The sequence below is a fragment of the Schistocerca serialis genome, chromosome 1 (assembly GCF_023864345.2).
Source record: "Schistocerca serialis cubense isolate TAMUIC-IGC-003099 chromosome 1, iqSchSeri2.2, whole genome shotgun sequence".
Lineage (NCBI taxonomy): Eukaryota > Metazoa > Arthropoda > Insecta > Orthoptera > Acrididae > Schistocerca > Schistocerca serialis.
Window position 1 is genome coordinate 1,090,407,406 of NC_064638.1, and position 13,996 is coordinate 1,090,421,401.

Consider the following 13,996-nt stretch of genomic DNA (forward strand, 5'->3'; position numbering starts at 1 on the left):
GGTAGCTCAGATGTTAGAGCACTTGCCTGCGAAAGGCAAAGGTCCCGAGTTCGAGTCTCGGTCGGGCACACAGTTTTAATCTGCCAGGAAGTTTCATATCAGCGCACACTCCGCTGCAGAGTGAAAATCTCATTCTGGAAACATCCCCCAGGCTGTGGCTAAACCATGTCTCCGCAATATCCTTTCTTTCAGGAGTGCTAGTTCTGCAAGGTTCGCAGGAGAGCTTCTGTAAAGTTTGGAAGGTAGGAGACGAGGTACTGGCAGAAGTAAAGCTGTGAGGACGAGGCGTGAGTCGTGCTTGGGTAGCTCAGATGGTAGAGCACTTGCTTGCGAAAGGCAAAGATCCCGAGTTCGACGGTCCGGCACACAGTTTTAGTCTGCCAGGAAGTTTCAGATATGGCCTTGCAACCACCCACCATGCGCAAACAGACCACCGTGCTATGGCCAGAGTAAAAAAGTGTCAACACGTGTATTTGCTGCGAAATCGTGTCTCCGCTGCTTTCCCACACATAAAAGACAACATTGCTCTCCAGAAAACGCGACTTGCTTTGCCTGTGGAAAGCCATGTCATGTACAGTCTGTATGCTTGCAATAGAAAATGAACTCTTCCCACGTTCGCCCTCGCAAGTGCAGAGCATCGCCTCACTCAGTGAATGTAGTTTTTCCTAAACCGGCTACTGGTACTAGTAACGACCAAATTCAGGATGTGCCTTCACGCCACCCAAGTGCTATGCAATGACGGCCAAACAAAATGTTTCTGAACTTAGTCACTGTCAGACGCTGTGTGCGACTTCAATTAAACACCGGCGCTTCTGGTATATTGCTTAATCGTGCCACTTATGAACCATCGGGCTTGCCAGAGTTAACAAAATCTTGCACGCGATTTACTGTGTATAAGGGTCAGGACATTCCAATGCTTGGTACATGTAGTTTGCCTACCACATTGCAGTCTCACATCACAACAATGACATTCACAATTTTGTGTTTGAGAGACTCTGAAAATATTTTTGGATTAGATTCATTTGATTTGTTTGGTCTCCATATTCAAGACAATATACTTTCTATTGCTTCTGTCAGCTCAAAAAACAGTATTACTCGATTGAGGAGTTTCCTGATCTATTTTCTGAAGGACTTGGCAGAGCAAATAACTTAGTGATGCATGTTACAATGAAGGACAATGCAACCTAAGTTTTTTGGGTACGTGCGATCCCTCATGCCCCTAGAGACAAAGCTGCAAGTGAACTTAAAAGAATGGCAAGACAATGGTGTTATTGCTCCTCTCCAGGCTAGTCAATGGGCTTCTCCCTTAGTCATCTTACCAAAGCGTTCTGGAAGGCCTCGTCTTTGTGTTGACTTTAAATCCATTGTGAATCCACAAACAATAATTGATACTTATCCATTGCCTCCCCCTCAATAATTAATGGACAGGCTTGGTGCAGGTGCTATTTTTCAAAAATTGACCTACGCGATGCGTATTTGCAAATTGCGCTAGATGAGGAGTCGAAAGTGTTTGTGGTCAACAGACATTTATTGTTGTTCAAATTTTTGCCCTTAACCTTTGGCAGCACTTTTGCGCCTGCCAAATTCCAATGCTACTCAAAACAGCTTACTGCAATAATCCCATTCTGTTCAAATTACTTGGACAATACTGTGGTGTCAGGACGTACACCGGAGGAACATATCAGTAACCTTCTTACGCTTTTTCAAGTGCTGTCAGCTGCAGGTTTGAAGTGTCGCCTGGATAAATGTGCCTTTCTTCAGTCTGAAATTCAGTACTTAAGCCACGTTTATCATAGGAAAGGTTTTCATCCCCTTCACTCACCTTTACTGGCCATCCGGAGCGTGTCGGAATTGCAATCAGTTCTCGGGAAGTAGGACCATTACGTCCGGTCTTTATCTAACGCAGCCCAGGCCGCACCTCCGTTACATCGTTTGCGCCGGAAGAATGTGCCTTTTGTTTGGACCAAAGAGTGTCAGGATGCAATCCAGAAACGTAAAAATGCCTTGTTGAGTGACAGAAGCCTTGTTCATTACGATCCCGTTTTAGCGGTGGACACTTTTTCGTACGGAATCAGAGCTGTGCTCTCGCAAGATTTGGTTCACAGGACAGGTCGATCGCTTTCGCTTCTATTTACCAAGATTCGACGTAACTAATCCCAAATCGAGAAGGAAGCGTTCGCTATTATCTATGGCGTGACAAATTTCACCATTATCTGTTTGGTCAGAAGTTGTATCTAGTGACGGACCATAAACAACTTCAGTCTTTCTTTCATCGATCCAAACCTGTCCCACAATTAACGGCTCAAAAGCTGCAACGTTGGGCTTTGTTATTGTCACAGTGTCAGTACGAAATATTGTACCGGCGAACGTCAAAGCATGTAAACACTGACTCTCTGTCTCACCTTCCTTTTAGTCCTAATTCTGAATTCGATGCTGCTGCCACATCTTGTTGTCATATTAATGCGCAGGGCACTGAACTTTTATACAGACTCCTCCACTGAACTAAAGGAAAACTGCACAGGCAACAGAAGCAGACCATGACTCGAACATTTTGCTGCTCTACATCCACACTGCTTGGCATCGTTCAGTGAAAAACATTCAAATTTTCTTGTGTCCCGATATTTTGCTCGTTGGCATAGCCTTTCCGTCCAGGACGATGTGATTTTATTGCAAAATGATTCTGGACAATCCTGTGTGCTAATTCCTAAAGTGTTCCAAAAATATGTTTTGCAGTTGCTCCAACAATGATATTGGGAGATTGTACACACAAAACAGTTAGCGTGTCGGCACTGTACTCGCCCGGGCAAGATGACGTCAATAGGTCACGCTTATGCTGAGAATCTGTCGGCCCCGCTGCAAATGTTTTCAGCTTGGCCAAAGTCTCAATCACCGAGACAACAAGTGCATATTGACTTTACTGGTCCCTTTTGGAACACTCGTTGGCTTATTGTTGTGGACTCTTGTAGTCAATATCCGTTTTCAGTGCCCATGAACTCTACTACATCGCACAGTACCATAACAGCTCTGTCATCTATTTCTTGCTTGGAAGTTTCGCCTGAAGTATTGGTTACAGACAACGGACCACAGTTTAAGGCTCAGTACTTTTAACAGCTTTGTACAGCCAACGGTTCCGTCGCCGGCGGAGCTTCTACATGGCCTGCGACGCCGTACGCTGGTCCAATTGCTCCATACACCGCAGTGCACAGCGCCTCCCACTTTGCACCTAATGTTTCTATTATGTTTCTAATATTTTCAGAGTTTTTGGTCGCACCACCTGTTACTGCTTTTCAAAGCATAGTTTTCTCTCCTTAGCAGTTGTGTCTTAGTTTTTAACCTATTTCGCGTTTAGCAGTAACATGCGGGTCAAGACTAGCTTTGTGCTGGTCGACTGATCTAATTTAATTTTCTTCAGAGATAAAACTTGTAAAACAGACGGCGTACTCTTCCTTTTCACATCGGCGGTGAAAAAGAATGTGCGAATAGGTCCAAAGTCGATAGTACGTAGAAAATGTTTCTAAAGAGAATGAATATCTGGCATGTACGTTGTCCTTGCTAGTGCTTGCGACAAGTTTGGTTCATCTCGATGCAATTTGGATTTTTTGTGATGGCAAAAAGTCGCCCTTCAATTATCTCAAGAAAAACACCAAACGCTCCTTTTTTAATTCTCATTCATAATCTTTGGGGAGGAAATGATCTCAACAGGTCATTGCATTATTCACATTAACAGGATCAGTTGTTTTACAGTGTGACACCAATATGCGCTGTCGTTCTCTTATCTTTCGGATATCGGAGGTAAACGACATCCGCAGTTTCATAAAAAGCATCTTTGCATTCAGCAATAGCACAACGATTTCTACTACACATCGACCGCCGGCCGGAGTGGCCGTGCGGTTCTAGGCGCTACAGTCTGGAGCCGAGCGACCGCTACGGTCGCAGGTTCGAATCTTGCCTCGGGCATGGATGTGTGTGATGTCCTTAGGCTAGTAAGGTTTAATTAGTTCTAAGTTCTAGGCGGCTGATGACCTCAGAAGTTAAGTCGCATAGTGCTCAGAGCCATTTTTGAACAAATCGACCAGCGAGAAGAACAGGTAACAAGCAACTGCATTCTACTTATTTCAACTCACGGATCTGAATGTTTGCATTAACCGTGCACGTGTAGTATTCACGCTTCCCGGTTCTCACTTGCTGCATTGCTAATGATGTCATGCCGTTTCGCCAGCAGTCTACGCGGAAAGCCAATATCGCATGCCTTGGGCAGGTATCTCAATATATCAAGCGATGTGGAACACTTAGTTCTCTTAGGAAAAGCTATATTCTCTATGACTTTTGAACTTTGCCATATTAGTGAATATACTCGCTTGTACAATCCTCACCCTGTTCCACCCATACCTTCATTAACATTACGTGGAGTAACGCGCAAGTTCTTGAGTTTTGGAGCTTACCAGCAAGAAATACATCTGTGGAATCTTAATATGAGAAACCACAAAAATCGCAATGTCACTGCGATGGCATGGGAGGCAAAGAGCTATACAATTACCGAATCTCTTTTCGGAATTCTATCTGGTACAGACACATGCACATACCACAAAAAAGATTGATTATTGGTGTATATGTTTTACATATGTTGTGTAACTGCTGTGTTTTGTTTACATTCATGTATTTGCTTACTTGTGCAGTAAGCTTGTTTTATCCAAATTCTTGTCGTATATCTAAAGCCATATGACATTCCAAGAATTCTGTGACGATGGAGAATCCTGACAAATGCTTGCATCATACTTCAACATTTCCGAAATGTCAATGGCATAAGGACGAAATTTTTTGTTGTGACTGAAAACTTAGTCGCTGTATGGAAGGTATAGTGAGTTACGTATTTTTTCTATGAGTAGTATAGAAAGTGATTTGGTTTCTGAAAACGTGCAATAGGCATTAGTACTCTAATACTTGTTTCTTGGTTTCTGGAAATTTGAAAGAAGTAGGCTTTCAAATTTGAAAATGTGGATTACAGAAAGAAGGGCCTGTAAATTCACGTTGAAGGCTGTGGCTGATATGGCCAGAAATCGGCCTCAGCCCCAGCTTATCCAAGAAGACCGCTATAGTGCCCTTGTCACCCACATGGCAGCTGAACTGCGAGAGATGGAGAATGTGGGTGGTAAAGAATTCACAATAGGCACCATTCATGGTTTGCAGCAGTATTTTATGGACAGGTGGGATTAGCTGCATGCGACATCTCGACATGCACAACCGTCCGCCTCTCTCTCTCTCTCTCTCTCTCTCTCTCTATATATATATATATATATATATATATATATATATATATATATATATATACAAAAAGGTACGGTCAAACTTTCAGGAAACATTCCCCACACACAAAGAAAGAAAATATGTTATGTGGACATGTGTCCGGAAACGATTACTTTCCATGTTAGAGCTCATTTTATTACTTCTCTTCAAATCACATTAATCATGGAATGGAAACACACAGCAACAGAACGTACCAGCGTGACTTCAAACACTTTGTTACAGGAAATGTTCAAAATGTCCTCCGTTAGCGAGGATACATGCATCCACCCTCCGTTGCATGATATACCTGATGCGCTGTTGCAGCCCTGGAGAATGGCGTATTGTATCACAGCCGTCCACAATACGAGCACGAAGAGTCTCTACATTTGGCACCGGGATTGCATAGACAAGAGCTTTCAAATGCCCCCATACATGAAAGTCAAGAGGGTTGAGGTCAGGAGAGCGTGGAGGCCATGGAATTGGTCCGCCTCTACCAATCCATCGGTCACCGAATCTGTTGTTGAGAAGCGTACGAACACTTCGACTGGAATGTGCAGGAGCTCCATCGTGCATGAACCACATGTTGTGTCGTACTTGTAAAGGCACATGTTCTAGCAGCACAGGTAGACTATCCCGTATGAAATCATGATAACGTGCTCCATTGAGCATAGGTGGAAGAATATGGGGCCCATTCAAGACATGACCAACAATGCCTGCCCAAACGTTCACAGAAAATCTGTGTTGATGACGTGATTGCACAATTGCGTGCGGATTCTCGTCAGCCCACACATGTTGATTGTGAAAATTTACAATTTGATCATGTTGGAATGAAGCCTCATCCGCAAAGAGAACATTTGCACTGAAATGAGGATTGACACATTGTTGGATGAACCATTCGCAGAAGTGTACCCGTGGAGGCCAATCAGCTGCTGATAGTGCCTGCACACGCTGTACATGGTACGGAAACAACTGGTTCTCCCCTAGCACTCTCCATACAGTGACGTCGTCAACGTTACCTTGTACAGCAGCAACTTCTCTGACGCTGACATTAGGGTTATCGTCAACTTGCACGAAGAATTGCCTCGTCCATTGCAAGTGTCCTCGCGTTCTAGGTCTTCCCCAGTCGCGAGTCATAGGCTGGAATGTTCCGTGCTCCCTAAGACCGCGATCAATTGCTTCGAACGTCTTCCTGTCGGGACACCTTCGTTCTGGAAATCTGTCTCGATACAAAAGTACCGCGCCACGGCTATTGCCCCGTGTTAATCCATTATACAAATGGGCATCTGCCATCTCCGAATTTGTAAACATTGCACTGACTGCAAAACCACGTTCGTGATGAACACTAACCTGTTGATGCTATGTACTGATGTGCTTGATACTATAGTTCAATTCTTTTATCTTGGCGGCTCGCGCATGCCCGCCCAGACGCGGGAGATTGCTGCGTTGCCAGTTGCACACGACGCACGCGCCAATAGAAGCAGCGCCATGGTATAGTATAGTTCGCAAGCTTACGTTTAGGGGGGAGCGCGCAGTTCGTGAAGTAAAGCCGCCACGGCCGCATTAACCCTTTCGCTGCTACAAAGACGTGCTCCCTGCATTCCGCACTGTGCGCGATTTTGTCACTGCACTCCTCGCCTGTGCAGACACATCGTGTTCCGACTGCTTTGACACACTTAGCATTCGATTCTACAAAAACTATTTGACCCAAAAATTAGATTTTTACATGTCTTCTTGACTGATACCTTCCCCCCATAAATGACTTAATTTTGTTTCGATGTTCAACGCAGTTATTATGCAGCATTAAATATTGTAAACCATTGCACGAAATTTTGAAGAGTTTGCAGAGGTAAAAGTTGAGGGGGGAAGGTATCAGTCAAGAAGACGTGTAAAAATCAAGTTTTTGGGCCAAATAGTTTTTGTGAAATCGAATGATAAGTGTGTCAAAGCAGTGGGAACACCATGTGTCTGCACAGGCGAGCAGTGCAGTGATGACAAAATCGCGCACAGCGCGGAATGCGGGGAGCACGTGTCTGCAGCAGCGAAAGGGTTAATGAAGAGACAAAGCACTAGAAATTTCAAAAAATTGCATTCAAACGAATATAATTCGTGAAGTAATGCACTTCCATATTGTTTTCAAACAATGAAAATATTGCGCACTGCACAAGGCTTGAAGTCATAACCTTTGGCATAGAAGCCCAACATCTTAACCATTACGCTAATGCAGCTCGTCTATGTACGGCATGTCATGAGGACTCTAACAAGTCACGCAAAGTACTGACAAAAACTGTTGGTATGACTATGAATTACTCACGCTTCGTCGAAGTACAATAGGAAATAAACAATTACCGCTGTTCTTTGTTGCAAAAAAGCGGTTCGTGAGATTGATACAAACACCTTTCCTTGCTATCGCCTGAATTAGGAGTCTTATTGCTTGTTTGGTTTAATTAATTAATAGAATATGAAGCTATTGGTATAAAGAATGCTTTTTCCAAACTTTCTATAAAAGAAAGTCTGCTATCAAGACATTGCTTTTGTTCTATTACTTTATTTATGATTGAACGTTTTTAAAACTGAAGACACTTGTCCATGCTCTGCACTGCAGTCGAGATCTGGCAACGTCGTTCTCTGTTCATTGGCTGACTGTGTTTTGTGACGCCAGATGCGCAGAACGAACCTAAACTCGGCCGCCAACATAAACGACGCGCACTTTAGTACTGTAGAGCAATGAGTCGCATGTCAACACAAGCCCCGAAGTCAACATTACTTTCCTTCAATTGGGCCAACTGGCGGTGAATCGAGGAAGTACAGTACATACTGACGAAACTAAAACGAGCTCTAACATGGAAATTAAGCGTTTCCGGACACATGTCCACATAACATCTTTTCTTTATTTGTGTGTGAGGAATGTTTCCTGAAAGTTTGGCCGTACCTTTTTGTAACACCCTGTATATACTACTTTTGCACTCAGGATGCCTCACGTTGTAAAACGCCTCATCAGCTTCATCCATTCCTATTAATTTTGTAGTTTTCGGACACCAATTGTAATTGCTGTGTTCATAAAATAAAAATAGTTCTTAATTCACATAAAGTGTATTGAACATTTATTTACCTTCAAACATTGGTCCTTTGGTGCTTCATAAATTGCTGCACACGTTTCAGGTATTATTTTCGTTAATGTTTACTGTGGTATTCGAGTGCTGTACTGCAAGCTAGAGTAACTCTCTCGTGTAGGAAGGAATCGGAGTGTTAGTGAGCCTGTCTTCTGCAGATATAGCAGTTCTTAAGTGAATATTGTGCTTTGTGATAAGAGGATGCACTCCACTGAGCACATACTGAAATGTATGCTCATCCATCCTTATGTAAGACTCGACGTCCTCCACTATAAGCTCATGTAACAAGTTTTGTTGAATGGTTTTATCCCGTTGTGAAACCCACGGCTTCGCCCAGGTAAGTTTCCTTTTTTTTCCCCACTTCTCTTCCACATGTGCAAACAGTGCAATTGTGCTACATAAAACTGCTGTGGTTAATAACAAGTTGTTGTTGTTGTTGTCAGCCATCTTCAACTTTGACGAAAGATATGATGACAGTGTAATACCCCTTTTTAGCACCACATCAAAGATCTTTGACAAAGAAATTTGATAGTGTAATACCGGCCTAAGATAACAGTTGCAACACTTCGCCTCGATTTTGTTGCCTACTGCGCCAGCGGCGCGCCAATCGATCCATAAGCAAAATTGTTGAGTTGGGCGCGATCGTGAAAGCGAATATTTTTCCCACTATTTAGCAGTTGCTTGTCCCAATTAGAATAATATAAAGATGAAACTCGTACTTGTAGCAACAGATGACAATGGCTAAAACACAGTAGGCCTACAGAACAACAAATGGGGCGTCAATTCCTTTTGCACGTAGAGGTGCATACCTGTGTTTCTTACGTGTGAATCGATGTGTTTATATTCCATTGATGTCAAGTTTGTAATCTGCAGTTCTATCCAGCATCACAAGTGTTTCTTAATGAATGTGTTGTAACTTGCCACTGGAGTCAAGATTTTTATGCCTACTTGCAATTTATTCGGGAGGACGATGGTTCAATCCCACGTCCAGCCATCCTGATTTAGGTTTTCTGTGGTTTCCGTAAATCGCTCCAGGCAAATGCCGGGATGGTTCCTTTGAAAGCGCACGGCCGACTTCCTTCCCTGTTCTTCCCTAATCTGATGAGACCGATGACCTCACTGTCTGGTGTCCTCTCCCAAACAACGTAATGCCTACTTGCAATTACTTTAGAATCATTTTTGGTAACATTTGTGTCTTTTGATATTACACAAACTCTTGGAGGCAAAAAAATAATTGAAATATCTCGTAAATATCGTAGGAAAGAGACGCAAAACAAACATTATGCTTACAATGCATCTGACGTACTCCTGTCTCGCTGCTTGGAGCACTAGTGTCGCTTCAGCTGTCAAACGATAACAACTTTTACAGCAGTGTCACGACTTTTATGTTAGACTGTGACTATACTGTGCAAGCTGTTATATGCATTTATTGTGTATGCTACTACGTGTGTATATACAGGGTTACTACAAATGATTGAAGCGATTTCACAGCTCTACAATAACTTTATTATTTGAGATATTTTCACAATTCTTTGCACACACGTACAAAAACTCAAAAAGTTTTTTTAGGCATTCACAAATGTTCGATATGTGCCCCTTTAGTGATTCAGCAGACATCAAGCCGATAATCAAGTTCCTCCCACCCTCGGCGCAGCATCTCCCCATCAATGAGTTCGAAAGCATCGTTGATGCGAGCTCGCAACTCTGGCACTTTTCTTGGTAGAGGAGGTTTAAATACTGAATCTTTCACATAACCCCACAGAAAGAAATCGCATGGGGTTAAGTCGGGAGAGCGTGGAGACCATGACATGAATTGCTGATCATGATCTCCACCACGACCGATCCATCGGTTTCCCAATCTCCTGTTTAAGAAATGCCGAACATCATGATGGAAGTGCGGTGGGGCACCATCCTGTTGAAAGATGAAGTCGGCGCTGTCGGTCTCCAGTTGTGGCACGAGCCAATTTTCCGCGGGCTACGCGTGAAACTTGTCCGCACGCGTTCAACCGTTTCTTCGCTCACTGCAGGCCGACCCGTTGATTTCTCCTTACAGAGGCATCCAGAAGCTTTAAACTGCGCATACTATCGCCAAATGGAGTTAGCAGTTGGTGTATCTTTGTTGAACTTCGTCCTGAAGTGTCGTTGCACTGTTATGACTGACAGATGTGAGTGCATTTCGAGCACGACATATGCTTTCTCGGCTCCTGTCACCATTTTGCCTCACTGCTCTCTCAAGCGCTCTGACAGCAGAAACCTAAAGTGCGGCTTCAGCCGAACAAAACTTTATGAGTTTTTCTACGTAACTGTAGTGTGTCGTGACCATATGTCAATGAATGGAGCTACAGTGAATTTATGAAATCGCTTCAATCATTTGTAATAGCCCTGTACATTTTAGATTGTAACCATAATATGTTCCATGTTAAATTTACATATCTGTACAAAATGAAATTCATGGGACAAATAAAAATTACAATTATATTGCAAAATTTCTATTGCCAAGACACCATGCATGCTGATGGGGATGAGAATACTGCACCACATGTAGTTATACAAATTTTTTCTGTGCTTTCCACTTATTCACATGTGATGTGCGCATACTTTCTAATGACAAACACAGAGAGTTTTGAATAGCCATGTCCTGGGAATGATGGTGCTGCAGAACATAATGCACCACAATAATGTATGCTTGGCAAGTGTAAGACATAGAACAATTTGTCGCAAGACATTAAATTTAATATCTAATAGCAATTACTCATACTGTCTTATTTTCAAACAATGGAAAATCCAGAAAGGAATTATGACAGTGTTATGAAAAGGATAGATTGCTACCCACCATGTAGCCGAGATACTGGATTTCAAGTAATCACAACAAAAAGTCTGTCAAACAAGAAAGCTTTTCCCCAAATAGGCCTTCATCATATACACATGCACATACTCATCAAAACACAACTCACACAGACATGACCACAGTTTGTGGCTGCCAAGGCCTTTTTGACCGCAAGCTTATGGGATTACAGAAGTACACGATTTCACCCATCTACTTTGTCCCACAACGTCATCCATATGGGGGAAATGGCTATTCTAAGCATTTCCAATGTGGCGCCTATGACGTCACTACACACACACACAACAAAAAACACGAAAATACATATAAATAAGACAATAACATCTCCCTCCAAAAATACATTCAGACTAATAGGACAACTGTGGGAAATTGGCTGTTTTAGGGTGGGGACAAGCTAACTATAACAAAAAAAAACACACACACCACGCTCTCAAAATCCTAAGAAAAATTACAACATTCCACTACACCAACCAAATCTACAATTCACTTGACCTGTATAGGTCAACCACAGCTGACAATACCAAAATCCAACACCTACAACTAAAACTACGAAAATTGGAATAGGACATTCCCTTGAGCTGTATAGGTCAACCACAGTGGACGATACCAAACCACCAACGCCTACAGCTAAACCTACGAAAATTGGAATCGAACATTTCCCTTGAGCTATATAGGTCAACCACAGCTGACAATACGATAACACCAGTACGTACAACTAAAACTACAAAAATTGGAATTGGTCATTTCCCTTACGTGTATACAGTCCTGGAAAATGAAAACCGAACACATTGATGCAAGTGAATAAGACCCATCATACCTGCACTGAACACTGAAAGAGAGCAGTACATGTGATGATCAAACACTCAGAACTGTGGACATACCAGAAACCCCATCATCGGCCATGGAATGTTGCTAGCTGCACAGTGGTTGATCACCGCCAGAGCCAGTTTGCCTTCGGGTACAGAGCTCCGTCTGTGTCAGCAACATTGTTAGCAGGGTGTATGTGAACTGCTTGGGTAATTCACAGAGCTTAAGCGAGGGCATATAGTGGTCGTACGGGAGGCCGGGTGGATGTACCACAGAATTACGCAACACATGGAAATTGCATGCCAGGCCATTCCACAAGACTACATTCAGCATCCCTATGATAGTCTCTATGGGAGAATTGCAGCCTGCATTGCTGCAAAAGGAGGGTACACACGGTACTAGCATTGACATTGTGCACTCCGTGTTGCTGTACTCACGTCCGTATGGCTCTGTCTGTGTGAACATGTGTCATATACATCCTCAAGAATGTGTCAAAAAATTTCCCCCAGTTGGGGTGACGAATTCATGGTGTTCGTTTTTCATTTTTCAGGAGTGTAGATCAACCACAACTATTGATACAAAAAAACCAACACGTACAACTATGAAAAATAAAACCAAAACCACAACACCCCAAAAACATCAAACATAAATTAAAACACATTCAGTACACCATAAATACACAAATCATCTCAACTCGCGAAGAATAGACACACACACACACACACACACACACACACACACACACACACACACACACACACACCATGTAACGAAAACGCCAAACACAAAAACAAATAACTCACTGAAAAACTTCCAAACCTTACGCCCCGAAATACAAATACTGCCAACGACTTCACACATCCAACACCAAGGCTCAAATGAACTCAATAAAACACATTACCTTCAGCATACACACACGCACCACCAGAGGGCACCATCAGACACAAGACGACATCAACAAACACAATCAGCTCATAAACTCCGTGCCGTAGTGGCGTCACTCACTACAGCACCCCTATGTCAAAGCAGACAGGTGGAATTGGATGCATCCATTGACAAGTCTTTTTGTTGCACCTACCTGCGACTCAGCATCTCCACTTTATGATGAGTAGCAATCTATTCTTTTCATAAAACTGTCTTATTTTCCTTACTTTCACTCCCTGTTGTTTTACAAAATTGTCTGCTGCTGGGGGATGCAACTAAAGCAAGGAAAGTATTCATGTGACAAATGTAAGCAGTATGAAAACTGGGTAAAGTAGAGATCTTACTGAATATCTTGGAATTCTTAGACTCACTTCCCAATAAACTTTCTGTTAATTGTATTTGTTAATGATAGTAAAAACCAGTTTTGATTGCTTGAGATTCGTGCCACCATTATACAAGATATAATGTGCTTGTAGTCACTTTGTGTAGGGTTCTGAGTGTCCTCTGTATTCTGATCAAAAGTTCTTCAATAATTTTCCATGTGATATAAACAAAGAAACTGATAATGACTATCAGTTCAAAAGAAACTGAATAACTTAACTTATTAATAACTTCTTATCCAAATTAACTGATTATCTAAGATCAAGGACTGAGGAATATTGTTAGCTATATGACAAGCAGCTATGTCCATTGCAAACAAGCTTCTATTCTTAAAGCACACAAACACCTTTGGTTGATTTTTCTGTGTTAAAATTAGTTTGTGTAGACAAAATAATTACTAGCAGTTTAATGAACAGTTGTTAAGACTTCTAACAGCTGTTTTTCTTTGTTATTTCCACATCCTTAAATGCTCTCCATGGAACATGATGAGTAAATGAATAATATAATACAAAAACCAAATAAATAAATAAATAAAAAGAAGGCTATCTCATTAAAGAGAAACCTGTTTTAAACTCTTCACTTTTCTACAATCGTCTAAAATTTGTGTATCTTTATATTATACCTTTAGGTGTGCCAATCTCAAGTT

General features: G+C 42.2%; 1 protein-coding gene across 1 annotated transcript in view; it reads left to right on the forward strand.

Annotated features, from left to right (window-relative positions):
* The window catches only part of LOC126455580 (short transient receptor potential channel 4-like), a 274,268-nt gene that overhangs the window by 198,096 nt on the left and 62,176 nt on the right, over positions 1-13,996 (forward strand). The window lies entirely within an intron of this gene.